This window comes from Neodiprion fabricii, chromosome 7 (genome assembly GCF_021155785.1).
Source record: "Neodiprion fabricii isolate iyNeoFabr1 chromosome 7, iyNeoFabr1.1, whole genome shotgun sequence".
Taxonomy (NCBI): Eukaryota; Metazoa; Arthropoda; class Insecta; order Hymenoptera; family Diprionidae; genus Neodiprion; species Neodiprion fabricii.
Genome location: NC_060245.1, coordinates 4078047 through 4090680, shown reverse-complemented (window position 1 = coordinate 4090680; position 12634 = coordinate 4078047). Strand labels below are relative to the sequence as shown.

Sequence of the window (12634 nt, the reverse complement as noted above, 5' to 3'; positions counted from 1 at the left end):
TTCGAAATATTAAATTCTGCAGATGATTCTGTATTCAGGATTTTCTTCGTTTTCAATTTTCTGTACTTTGACCTCATGCGTTTTCAAATTCTACGGAATGGATTTTCGCTTCACTGAAAATTCGATATCACGAGTCTCGTATTTAACCATTTCATGCATTCATTTTTCCTCACATGCGATTCACTTGAAATTTGGCATACATGGGTTTTTGGGGTCGTTGATTATGAATCTCAACTCGAATTTCAAATATTCAAAATGCCGGATCCAACATGGTTGGACCTGAATTAAAAACGTTATTTGACTTTGATAAAACTTTGTGTTACACTGTTTTTGGAGTCACTGATTACGAATTTGAAATGGAAAATCGAAAATTCAAAATGCCGGATCTAACATGACGGACAAACAAAAACGACAGGGAGAGAAATTTCGAAAAAATTCCGTAGAATTTTTTGTTGTGTATTCAGTTTGTTCAACTAATGGCATTCGGATTTTCATGATAGATGAGTAAGAAAATGCTTTTTTTTTATGGAAAATTACAAATTTCGATCATTTGTTTACATATGCTATTTTTTCAATAAACAGATAAATAAATTTCATATTTTTTCAGACTTGGAAATATATCAGGGATGATGTAGAACCAAAAAACCCTGCAGTTGTTACCAAAAAATTAGTTGAACAAATAAATTAATGGGTGGCATTGTACAAATATACCACTTTTTCATCCCCACCCTGATCGTTCTTCTAAAATAATCGATCTTCAGATCTACCTCTCTCAAAACGGTTCTTTGGAAACTAACATATTTAAAAATCATAAATTTCAAAGAATCGATCCAGCATGAATTGACTTACGAATCATCATCTTTGATACGAAATTCAATTCTTTGGACTCGTCGAATCGAGATCGTGCATCCCAAGATTCCAAGCCGGCTGCATTGTTTCGCGCAACCGGACTCGACTGCACCTGAGAACCCGGCAGGAGTTCTCCTAATTGTGTAATTTGTAGACAGGTCGCTTTGCTGAGGCAGAAATTACCTCGTTAGATTCTGTTACCCCCGGACCGTTTCCCGCTGTATCCACCCACCGGCCTCGCTCTAATCACCGCATTGCTTGATCTATCGTTAGACTCTCGCCGACTCTCCGCCTTTTAATTCACTTGCAATTAGGCTTCACCGCTGCCTCGCCAAGACCGAGATGGACTTGACTTTACACCGCAAATACTTTGGGATTGCTCGACTTTGCTTTTTAAAATTTTTTGAATTTATGTATTTCTTTATTTTTCAATCTTGGGTTACCTCTACAGTCGTTATTACACCACTTCGGAATGGTAGAAGTGAGGGTAATTAAGTACCTCTGATGATTAGTCTACCACTACAGGTGAGAATGCAAACGATGAGTCAAACTCAAAACGCAAACCTAAAATCAAAACGGAAACTCAATCGAAAATTCGAAATGCATCCTCGAACTCGAGCTCAAATTCAAACGTAGACTCAAATAATTACCTAATTTTACAAATATCGACGAAAGCTATGATTTGGAGAATTCGTGTTTTTGTCGAAGCTTCATTGATCGAAAACTACTACATAGGATGGAAGTATGAAATCTGTAAAATCTTACCGAACCTAACTGGGAGTGTGAAACAACTTTACACCGTATTTCGCAGTCAATAAGTATCCAGGGAAAGAGTTTAAAAAATTTTGACAAAAAAGCTTACGATATTTCAAAAAGTTAGATTGATCGGGCTACCAATCTCTTTATTGGGAAAGTGTATTCAAAGATTTCAGTACCTCCTTTCGGTAGATCGAACAAATATCTTGATAAGAAAAACCTAGATAGATCGCTATTTGTATAATTCCGACTTCAAATCATACTCGTGGAAAGTTCGACCGAAGTAATTTCCTGTCTGATTATTATACAGTTTGAAAAAGATTGAAAAAAAAACTGACAAGCTCGCAGACTTTTTGAAGACATAAAGAGGAAAGAATATTTCCATTCTTTTGGAGTTTTTATTTCACAGACTACTTTTAAACGCGGTAAAATATTGTCTTTTTTACTGTTTTTTTTTCGCCCTCTCTCTCTCTCTTTCTCTTCCGAGACTATGATAATGCCATGTAAAAGCACTCAATTCAAATGTAACTGTAGAAGTCTCGGGTTTATATATACATATACATATAAATATATATATATATATATATATATGCGCTAGTACAAGCCGTCCGCACAGTCGTAAAGCTACTTTAAGAGTTCCATAAAAAACAGAAAGTATGAAAATTTCTTTGTTTTCCAGTGATTTGTATACTTCCATTCTTCTTCTCTCTTTCTTTTTTCACGGTGTCGATTTTTTCCCAGCAAACAAAAAAAAAAAAAATAAATAAAACAAGCACTTGAACCATTTTTCCAAGTTTTCGAAATTTCTCTAACGCTAACGAAAATCACAATATTCTCATGAAATTTCTTCACTTCCCAATAATACAATTCTTACTTTATTGTGGTCCTTAATATTTTTTATTTTTTGTGCTCATCGTTCTGAAATTGAGCTTTTCTCAAGTAGGATCGATATGTTTCGATTTATTTTACTCTGCAGAGACTTTAAGGGATCATTCTGTAGTGAAATTTTCAAAAAATTCTGTTTGAAATCTTCGTATTTTTGCCAGCAAAAAATTGTCAAAGAAATAGGCTAAATTCGATAATTTCTTTCAAGCCGCCGTCATTTTATCGATTTTGATGAAGAAGAAAAAAAAAAAAAAACCTCCATAGTAAAATCGCAGCTTTCATACCGATCAATAATGATCTTTTTACAAATTCTGTTTCGAAGAAATTTTCAACCGTTGAAAAAAAAAAAAAAAAAAAAAAATATAAATATATAAAAGAAAAGAAAATCAAACGTTTAAAAATTTATTCTCCCTTCTCCGTGAGTGCTTCGATTTGACATAAAAAAAAGCAGATCGATTAGCGTATTTCAACCATCTGCAAAAAAAAGAATCGCGAAAATCAGCTTATTTTTCGACCCGTCACACCTGCACCAGGATATGACCCCTTAATGGCGAGCTTGAGGTGAATATTATTTATAATTGCTTGGAATTCGACTGACGGTTGAAATCCCAGAGTATAATCTCTTCCTCCAGGTTCCAAGCTCGGAGGAATTTCCTTGAAGGCAAACTCGCTTCCGGCATATTATATTATATAAGTGCATACCCGACTATTCAAACGCCAATCGTCCTTGCTGGTCAGAACTTTGAGGAATGTCTTTCGCACGGTAGGACAAATAATTCAAAGCGTTTACAGTGAATTTGTCAAATTTCCCCCGATAAAGATATTTCGCTCTTGTCTAACGTGAGTGCTCGATAAAAGGAAATTAAAAAAAAAAGAAAAAGAAAAGAAAAAGACGAAATTAATGTAACTCGGGAATATATTCATCATGGATGAAAATTCGCGTCGCTATTTGCGGTCTGAAATTCATACGAGAGACGTTATATAATTCCTAATGCGAAAGCCGTTGAAATTAATGCGGGGATGAATTTTAGTGCGACGTATACTACTGAAAGAGCAATGTTTCGAAAGCAGAAGGGTTCATTACTCAGCTGTGAAGCAGCTCGGCGATGATAGGCGATTTATACCAAGCTTCGTTGCTTATAGAATGGATTTATCTATTTCATTATATCTCGACGAGGATCTTTCACACCGAGAGAAATTATTCCAACTTTGGTTATTGTAGCAATCCTTAAATACAACTCGGACGGTCTAAAATGTTGTCATACCTGTATTTAGGAATTTTTATTTTATTTTATTTTTTTTCTAAAAAAATGAAATACTTAGAACAATTTGAGTTTAAGGGCTTTGTTATTTTCAGTTTCAACAACATTTTGGAATTTTTTCATTGAAATTAATAACAAAATGGCGGTATAGCGCATATAAGTAGCGGAACGAGTTTATCGAATCTAAATTGTGGTTAGATTTTTCAAACTGAATCAAAACATTTTTTTTTTCATAACAATTGAAATACCAAGCTAATCATTCAAATAAACAGAAAATGTATCAGCCGATTAAGTAGTAGCTTGTAAAAAATGATCTTGTTATTTTTACAATGTGTAAACCGTTGTTGTGTCGGTATCGATTTAACTGAAATCTTCTAGTGAATGTTACAAATGAAATTTTTCTCAGTTGAGGAATTATATAGCGTTATATATATATATATATATATATATATATATATATATATTAGGGGTGTGCGAATAATTCGAACTTACGAATTATTCGTTCCGAATCGAATATTAATATTCGATTCGAAACTCGAATCGAATAATTCGAAAATTCGAATTATTCGAAAGTTCCCGAATAATTCGAAAAATTTCGAATAATTCGAATTTTTTCCGAATTATTCGCGAATTATTATATAATTAGCAAATTTTCGAATATTTTGAATTCGGAGTTTGTTATGTTCAATATTCAAATAAGAAATTAACAATTAATATACATTTTATTTAAACTATTAAACATAATTACACAAATAGAACAATTAGTATGAAAATTTGCTACAAATTTTTGTTCAAAAATAATAAATACGATACTGAATCTGGTGATAATGAAGTTCGTTTATCAGATACAATATCACCAGCAGTGGAAAATAATCTTTCACTTTCAGCAGAAGTACAAGGTACTCCTAAATATCTTCTCGCCATAAGTGATAATCGGGGATATTTATTTTTTTCTTGTCGCCACTAGGGGTGTGCGAATAATTCGAACTTACGAATTATTCGTTCCGAATCGAATATTAATATTCGATTTGAAACTCGAATCGAATAATTCGAAAATTCGAATTATTCGAAAGTTCCCGAAAAATTTCGAATAATTCGAAAAATTCGAGTTATTCGATTCGAATTTCGAATCGAATAGTAATATTCGATTCGATTCGATTCGAACGATATTCGCACACCCCTAATATATATATATATATATATGTCTGTACAACGAATCGATTCCTTGGAGATGCCACAGCTCGTCTTTTGCGGAGAACGCAACGTAACGTAACGTAACCGCAAATTTTTCCCATTACACGGTAGAGCGGCATTGATGATCGGTAGGTAAGGAAGCGAACTGCAATTTATCCTCGCCAGGTGCAACTCGCCTGATATTTTATCCCTCTCGTTCATTCCCTGCGACTCTCCTTAAGACGCCACGGTGTATATAATACAAGGCGGAGAATCCTTCGCCTGAGTTTATTTCTCGAGTGTCATCATCCCCCAGCGAACTAATCCGATACCGAACCACTGGTCTCACCGAGCTTCCGTTTCTCGACAGCCACTTCCTATTCTACCGCGGCTACTATTCTACGACTACTCAAGCTGCACTGAAGTTACACAATAGCCTCGATCGCATCAAGTGGCGGATATTCGACGTCGCAATGCTGCCGCTTCTGTATTCACCCGTGCGTTCATACCTTATTCTAGTCTTTAGAAAAGAAATCTAAGCTTCTCAGATTTCGAATAATGATTTTTTCGTAACTGAGTGAGTAAAGTTCGATTTTGCGTATCCTGATGAGTGGGGAACACAGTAAATTCCTTCGCTAGTGCGGGAATCAAATCAAATTATCTAGTTACACTGCAAGAAAAGATACAGTAGCGTTTGACACTATTTTGACAGTCTGAAATTCAATTTTGCGCACCCCAATTAGTGGAAAAAATAGTAAATTCCCGTACTAGTGCGGGAATTGTATAAAAATGTCTATTCACGCAATGAAAGAAAGATAGAGTAGCGTTTAAATGTATTTTGCGGGTATGAAATATGTTATTACTTTAATTTGTAATTTGTCATGCTTCATTTTATTTCAACTTTACTTTTTAGCGAACGAAAATTAATTATTCGCATTTGTGTACGACGTTAGATTTCTTTCAATAAAAAATTGTATCGATTTTTTTATTATGTACATTAGTTTCTAGCCAACTTAATTACCATATTTGTAAAAATACTTTTGAGCGTTACTGTATTTTGATTTCATTCTCCCACTAATGCGGAAATATACTATTTTGCGCACTCATTTGGATACGCCGAATATGAATTCATGCCTCGAGTCCTCGCTGATCAATTTTGTCGGTGCTGTTTTCAAAGGGTTGTTTTTTTAAATTTTGGAAAACGTAGATTGAAAATTCAAATTGTCCCCGAACTTTAAACCTTGGCGTGACTTCACCAGACTCGATCGATGATTTTTGTAGAGTTGAATACCATTTCGAAAACAACAAAGTATCCGGTAGTTTAAAAAGTGCGTTTGACACAATTTCACCAGGCTTAAAATGTCCGTACGTAACCTGACAGAGATTCGATTAAACTTTACACAACTTGACGGATTGAAATAAGAAAATGACATTTACGAGGCTTTCCAAAGGATCCGTTGAACGGATTGTAGACTCAACGACCTTGTTTGGTACCCTTTTCATAACGCTTTTTAAATTGCAAATTTCAAGTCAAAAACTGAGTAGATACTTTGAAATTCTCCGGTAAATTCTTCCGTAGCTTCGGAGCTTGCAGAGAGCTTGCAGGAGAATTATTTAAAATCTCGTAACATTTCGGTCGGAGGAAACATAAAGCAAATTTCGTGACACGACGAAGCGAAGTTACAACTTCTTATCTTCCCGCGGGCTTATTTCATTTCCTGGAACTTTCCTCGTACCTGGTGTACATATGGGGCATTCCACGCCAACTCGGCGGACGGTTAAATTGACATTTTTTAATTTCACCAAGGATTTTTTCTAAGTTAGTGCGACCTCTGAAAAGCTTCCGGAAAAATTTTCAAATCATTTCAATTACCAATCTTTATCCAGTGATTATTCAAACCCGTCTCAAAAATACCCAATCATTGATTTTTATGAAACAAGAAAAAAAAAACATTTGGTTTCCGAAATTAAATATTTTCACACAAGTCTCAGAATGGGACCGCATTTTTCTTTTAATTTTTCTATTTTCATACCTGTTAAAAATCTATCAGAATGCGTACGGCATCCTCGATTTGATTACTTGATTTTTTAAAATTGTTTCTCTAGTTCTAAAACACACACACACACACGATTCGTTTCAAAATTTGATCACAGATTTTGAGCAGGTATGACAATAGAAAAACCTATTCAAAAGATAGAAAAAAAGAGGTCCCACTTTGAATCTTGCGTAAAAATGTTTCATTTCTGATACACATCCCTTTTTCCCTTGTTTCATGTAAATCAATTTCGATGTTTTTGAGACGGGTTGGAAAACCACAGGATAAAGACGAGTGATCAAAAGAGAGTAAAAATATTTTTGCCAACTTTTCAGGAATCGTACTAGCGTAGAAAAAATCCTTTAAATAATAAAAAAACGCCACGGTCAACCGTTTGCCGAGTTGGCGTGGAATGTCCCATATACACAAGTACACGTAACGCGAAGGTGTAAAGGCATCGAGAAGAAATGGAAGCCGGCGAGTGCGTTGCAGCAAACGGCTTTAAACCAGACGCGTATTTCGCGTCGCGTCGCTTCGGTGTCTCGGTGAAATAAAAATTGATAAAACAATTCAAAGTTCAGAGTTGTGTACGGTGTTCGGGTGTAGCGGAGTTTTGTGCCACTTTGTGTACCTACGTAGATGGTACACGTAATAGGTATTACTTACTCACACGTCTGATCGTAATTGCACGAAATTGAGTGAGCACAATTTCCACACCCTCTTATTATCCAACGACGCAATATCATATCGGCGTCGATTCGGTTCAAGTTTCATGTTGACACCGAAACCCCGTATTATCCTCCCACAGACGCTCGGGTTACCAACGTCGGAACTTTCGAATCACCATTTAGTTGTACCTAAGACTACCTAGTCTTCGCTCACCCCTCCCACCCTCGGCTCGAGCTTCTCCGCTTTGAAACGTATGCGTGCCTCCACCTAACCGCCCCTGATTTCCATAATGTGGGTGGATCCTCTTCCCTCGGGCTATAATCTCAACGATGTTGTGTGTGCGCAACGTGTACGTGTATTAGCATCGTCCAAAGAGAGAGAGAGAGAGAGAGAGAGAGAGAGAGAGAGAGAGAGAGAGAAAGAGAAAATGGACACCTTGTTTCGGACGCAAAAGGATCCATACGTTGTTCCACTTGAGAGAGAAGAAAATTAAGCATTACAAAAACAGCGACGAGAAATTGAAAGTGTTTTTTTTTTTTTTTTATTACGTTCAAAGAATCGAAGTGAACGTGTGAATGTAATTGGTCAAACAATTTTCTAAAACCGCGAACTCTGATTGAGAAAACCAATTGCTATTATCTTGAAGAGGAAAAGTTGGATTGGATTTAATGCAAGATAACTGAAATAATGAGAATCAACTGGGAAATAACTGAAATATAGAAAGCTGAGTCAAGTTGATTTGAATCAGTTTATATTCATGACAGAATTATCTGTTTAGAAACAAAATAAGAAATTAATTTGAAATGACAAATCAAGTTAAATCAAAAATAAAAAAAAAAAAAAAATGAAAATAATTTGGAGTAACAAAAGGTACATAAGAATGAATTGAAATTTTTTCAAACTAAATGGAGTTGCAGCAAATTATCGATAAAAAATGTTTACAAAACATGAATTGAATTGAATTAAGTTCAATTAAAGAAATATTTCTGAGTTTAAAAAATTAAAAAATCAAATTGAATTTCGATAATATAAAAGAAATCTATCCGAATGAAAAATAATAAAAAATCAGGTTGAATTGCATGAATTAACTTGAATTCATTCAACTTAACAAATTATTGTGTTACTCAAATCTCGAGTTATTTCCCCCTCGGATAAGAACGAGTTTCCGTAAACATTTGAAGAATCATGGACCTCTCTCGAAGCACCCTCAGCGCATATAATGCGTTCCCTGACAGATTTCACTCACTCGAAAAAGCGGCTCCGTTTATTTTCCCACCGTCTTTCAGCGCGGTTATTCTACGGTTCCAAATATCTTGCACAATCATTTGGCTTTTCCAGCTTACAGTGTTCTCCACTTATCTATAGCAGCTTCGCCGATAAGAATGGAATCTAGTTTGGCCGTATAGTTACAGTCACGTACGCGATAATATATGTATATGTATACACAAGCCTTGTACATACGTTTATACGAGCGTTAGAATTCTCCCGAGATAACCTAACCTCGCTTCGAAAAGCACAGAAGCCAGGTCCTGCAGACATCGAGGAGCTTTCGTCCCTGTTGCAGGGAAAATGAGGAACGAAGTGAGAAAACAAAAATGTGTCTGAATTCGACGGTAGTTGAGTGGAAATTATTTTATCAAATGCAACGACGTATTTTTTTCAATTTTCGAACAAAATTTTGATGCTCGAAAAGTAAATTTTAGCAAAGATAATCCGAATCTTTAACTTCGATGAGTGGATTTGGTGTTCAAGAGCTACATAGAAGTGATTTAAAAATATTTTTTCGCTTATTGTAAATATCGTCCTAACGAGTGTAATCAAGAATTAACAATGAAATCTAAAAGGATGGAACGTTGATCGAATTGGATATAAACGTCGCTGTATACATACCTATAATACTACACTTAACGCAGAATGTAACGGGATTAGTTTTTGAAAAATCGACAGAAACGCAATCCTGTTTTCGACAGTTGGCAATTTTATCACACCGTGTGAAATTAATATATGATCACCCTTAAAATATATGCAGATATATTCGTCGACAATATTTTACATATAATTGACTTGAGCATTGTTTGGGATGAAATAGTCATTACATAAACGAAACCCACAAGAAGAAGAAAGTTGAAACAAAAGAGGCATCGGTCGTTTTTTTTTTTAAATTTATTTCGTGTACTATTCTTGCGAAAAATTTTTTTTATTTCAATCATAAAAGCAAAACTTGAAGAAAAATACTGCGGAGAAACAGTATTTTATGTGCAACACGACAACGCAAGATAAAATAAAGAGATGGAGACGAATATTGAAAATAGAGTTGTGATTTCAATGATATTTTCGCAAGTTTTTGTCACGCGAAGAAAAGTTGGAGTAAAGTGTGATATAAGGGTTAAAACAATGATGAACACTCAGCTCAGGTGTAAAAAAAATAGGATCGTGAACGTGCTCATGATTGTTTGCCGGACGTTAAAACGATCGTTCAAAAAACGCGGTGAAAAATCAAAGACAGAAAGTTTTGCGATATCGGGCCAAATTTTTTTAACCAGTCGATAAAAAAATTTATATACAATAACATATTGAACAGAATCCTGTTTCAGCACCAATTACAAGGCAGCAGCAATCCGAGTAAGCAACGAACATAGAAAATATCATATTACCAGAAAAGTAAAAGCAAATCAAACATACCTCTCTCCTCCTCGCTGAAAATTCCCAGCAGTGGAATCGACGGATCGCAGCCTTGTATCCAGAGTCTCGATTCTACGATGTGAAGAAGCTCCGAGTCGCAGCCTTGTATCCAGAGTCTCGATTCTACGATGTGAAGAAGCTCCGAGTCGCAGCCTTGTATTCAGAGTCTCGATTCTACGATGTGAAGAAGCTCCGGGTCGCAGCCTTGTATCCAGAGTCTCGATTCTACGATGTGACGAAGCTCCGAATCGCAGAACGTGGACCGCCGATCCTCTTCCTAAAACGGGCGACACTTTGCTCTGGAAGTCCAGGATGAACGTGTTTTTCCTCCTTTCCTGTAAAAAACTCGGAAATCGATCAGGCATTACGGATTGATTCACAGCGCGCCCTTGCATATTTTTTGACGAAGGAAAAAAATGCTCCTCCGTGTTTCATAACGCGAGTTTTACGACATAGCATAAAATAGTAATTTTGCGACGAGGCTCGTCGCTCGGTCTTCTTCCGCAACGGCCGACTGCAGCGGAGAGCACTTTTCTCGCATTTTGCTCGCCGCTTTTCTCACCTCAAGCACGAGCGTCGTCCTCGGCGTCGAAGCGTCGGGATGAAGGAGCTCGGACGTGGAAGTCATGCCACCGGCGAGCGCAGACCTCGGTGTACATCCACCTCCGACACAGTCGCAGAGCTTCTCGTATCGAAAATTACGAGCATCGAGAAGCGGCGTGAGAAATATCGACGCTTCGTTAACCTTTTTAGGTCCGCTGCTGTCGTTTAGGCACGTTGAGCAACGTAGGCGGCGTATCGTACAATACGGTTCAGAAATTCGAGGGTTCAAAGTTGTCGATGTCTCGCAGAGAACGAGGAAATCATAACTCCACGCGTACGTAACGCGTCGATAGAAAGAAGGCAGTGAAATCAAGCGAACAGAGACTCACCCACACGTTTACCTCTCAACGTCGTCTTTCTCGTTCGACGTCCGGTTTCGAGTGGAGTTGGCCGCGGCAGCAGCTCGACCAGCTTCGCATCTTTGTTGACGTAATTCACCCTCCGCAGTTCCGAATGACGGGAGACAGGAAGAAGCGAGCATTCTCTCACCTTCGAGAAGATTCGACGCCGTGCTCGGTCCGAAGTCGTCTGCCGAACGAGGCTGCTGTCGGAAGTGAATAAACTCTCCGTTTGTCCGAGCGACGTGTCACATTCCGATCGAATCGATCTCCGAGCCCCCGCTACGCGTGGTAAACAGATTCTGAAGCAAGAGACGGTATAATTATCGAGAGAATAATCCCAGAGTGTCGTTCAAACTCGAAACATCGCCCAGTTCGAGCGTCTCGATTCAAACACTTACCCTCAGTTGCTCCGCGACCGAGAATGCCGAACGCCCGCCATCAACAACAAAGTGACGATCGGCCGGCCAGCCGCGGTTGACTTCACTCCTCACTCGACTCCCGGCGAGCGACACACACGCTGCGATGCTCCGAGATACGTTCAAACCTGCATTCAAGGGCAAAAGCGTTGCACGAGTCGCAGGTATGTCGACATATTGTATGTAGAGTAATGTTTATTACCTCTCCACCGGCCGTGTGGTTTCATTTCATTCGTCACTGAACTCTGGGCAAGCGAAAAAGAAGACCTTACAACGCTTCCGTAACGTAAAAAACCACACGGCCGGTGGAGAGGTAATAAACATTACTCTACATACAATATGTCGACATACCTGCGACTCGTGCAACGCTTTTGCCCTTGAATGCAGGTTTGAACGTATCTCGGAGCATCGCAGCGTCTCGTGTCGCTCGCCGGGAGTCGAGTGAGGAGTGAAGTCAACCGCGGCTGGCCGGCCGATCGTCACTTTGTTGTTGATAGCGGGCGTTCGGCATTCTCGGTCGCGGAGCAACTGAGGGTAAGTGATTAAATCGAGACGTTCGAACTGGGCGATGTTTCGAGTTTGAACGACACTCTGGGATTATTCTCTCGACAATTATACCGTCTCTTGCTTCAGAATCTGTTTACCACGCGTAGCGGGGGCTCGGAGATCGATTCGATCGGAATGTGACACGTCGCTCGGACAAACGGAGAGTTTATTCACTTCCGACAGCAGCCTCGTTCGGCAGACGACTTCGGACCGAGCACGGCGTCGAATCTTCTCGAAGGTGAGAGAATGCTCGCTTCTTCCTGTCTCCCGTCATTCGGAACTGCGGAGGGTTAATTACGTCAACAAAGATGCGAAGCTGGTCGAGCTGCTGCCGCGGCCAACTTTACTCGAAACCGGACATCGAACGAGAAAGACGACGTTGAGAGGTAAGCGTGTGGGTGAGTCTCTGTTCGCTT

General features: G+C 38.2%; 1 protein-coding gene and 1 long non-coding RNA gene across 11 annotated transcripts in view; one reads left to right on the top strand and one right to left on the bottom strand.

Annotated features, from left to right (window-relative positions):
• Positions 1 to 10647, bottom strand: part of LOC124186163 (hemicentin-2-like) — a 160167-nt gene extending 149520 nt beyond the window's left edge. The window contains exons 1-2 of one of the 3 annotated variants that reach the window (XM_046577612.1): positions 10415 to 10647; positions 10320 to 10363 (exon numbers count right to left, since the gene is read on the bottom strand). The gene's annotated coding sequence lies outside the window, so the exon portion shown is untranslated. Of the gene's footprint in view, positions 1 to 10312 lie in introns of all 3 variants that reach the window. The other 2 variants (XM_046577611.1, XM_046577613.1) reach the window with 2 other exon arrangements.
• Positions 10648 to 11886: 1239 nt separating this feature from the next.
• The window catches only part of LOC124186166, a 155320-nt gene continuing 154572 nt past the window's right edge, over positions 11887 to 12634 (top strand). For 2 of the 8 annotated variants that reach the window (XR_006871578.1, XR_006871580.1), the window contains exons 1-3: positions 11888 to 11985; positions 12060 to 12206; positions 12306 to 12616. This is a non-coding gene — a long non-coding RNA (uncharacterized LOC124186166). Of the gene's footprint in view, positions 11986 to 12059; positions 12207 to 12305; positions 12617 to 12634 lie in introns of all 8 variants that reach the window. The other 6 variants (XR_006871579.1, XR_006871577.1, XR_006871576.1 and 3 more) reach the window with 4 other exon arrangements.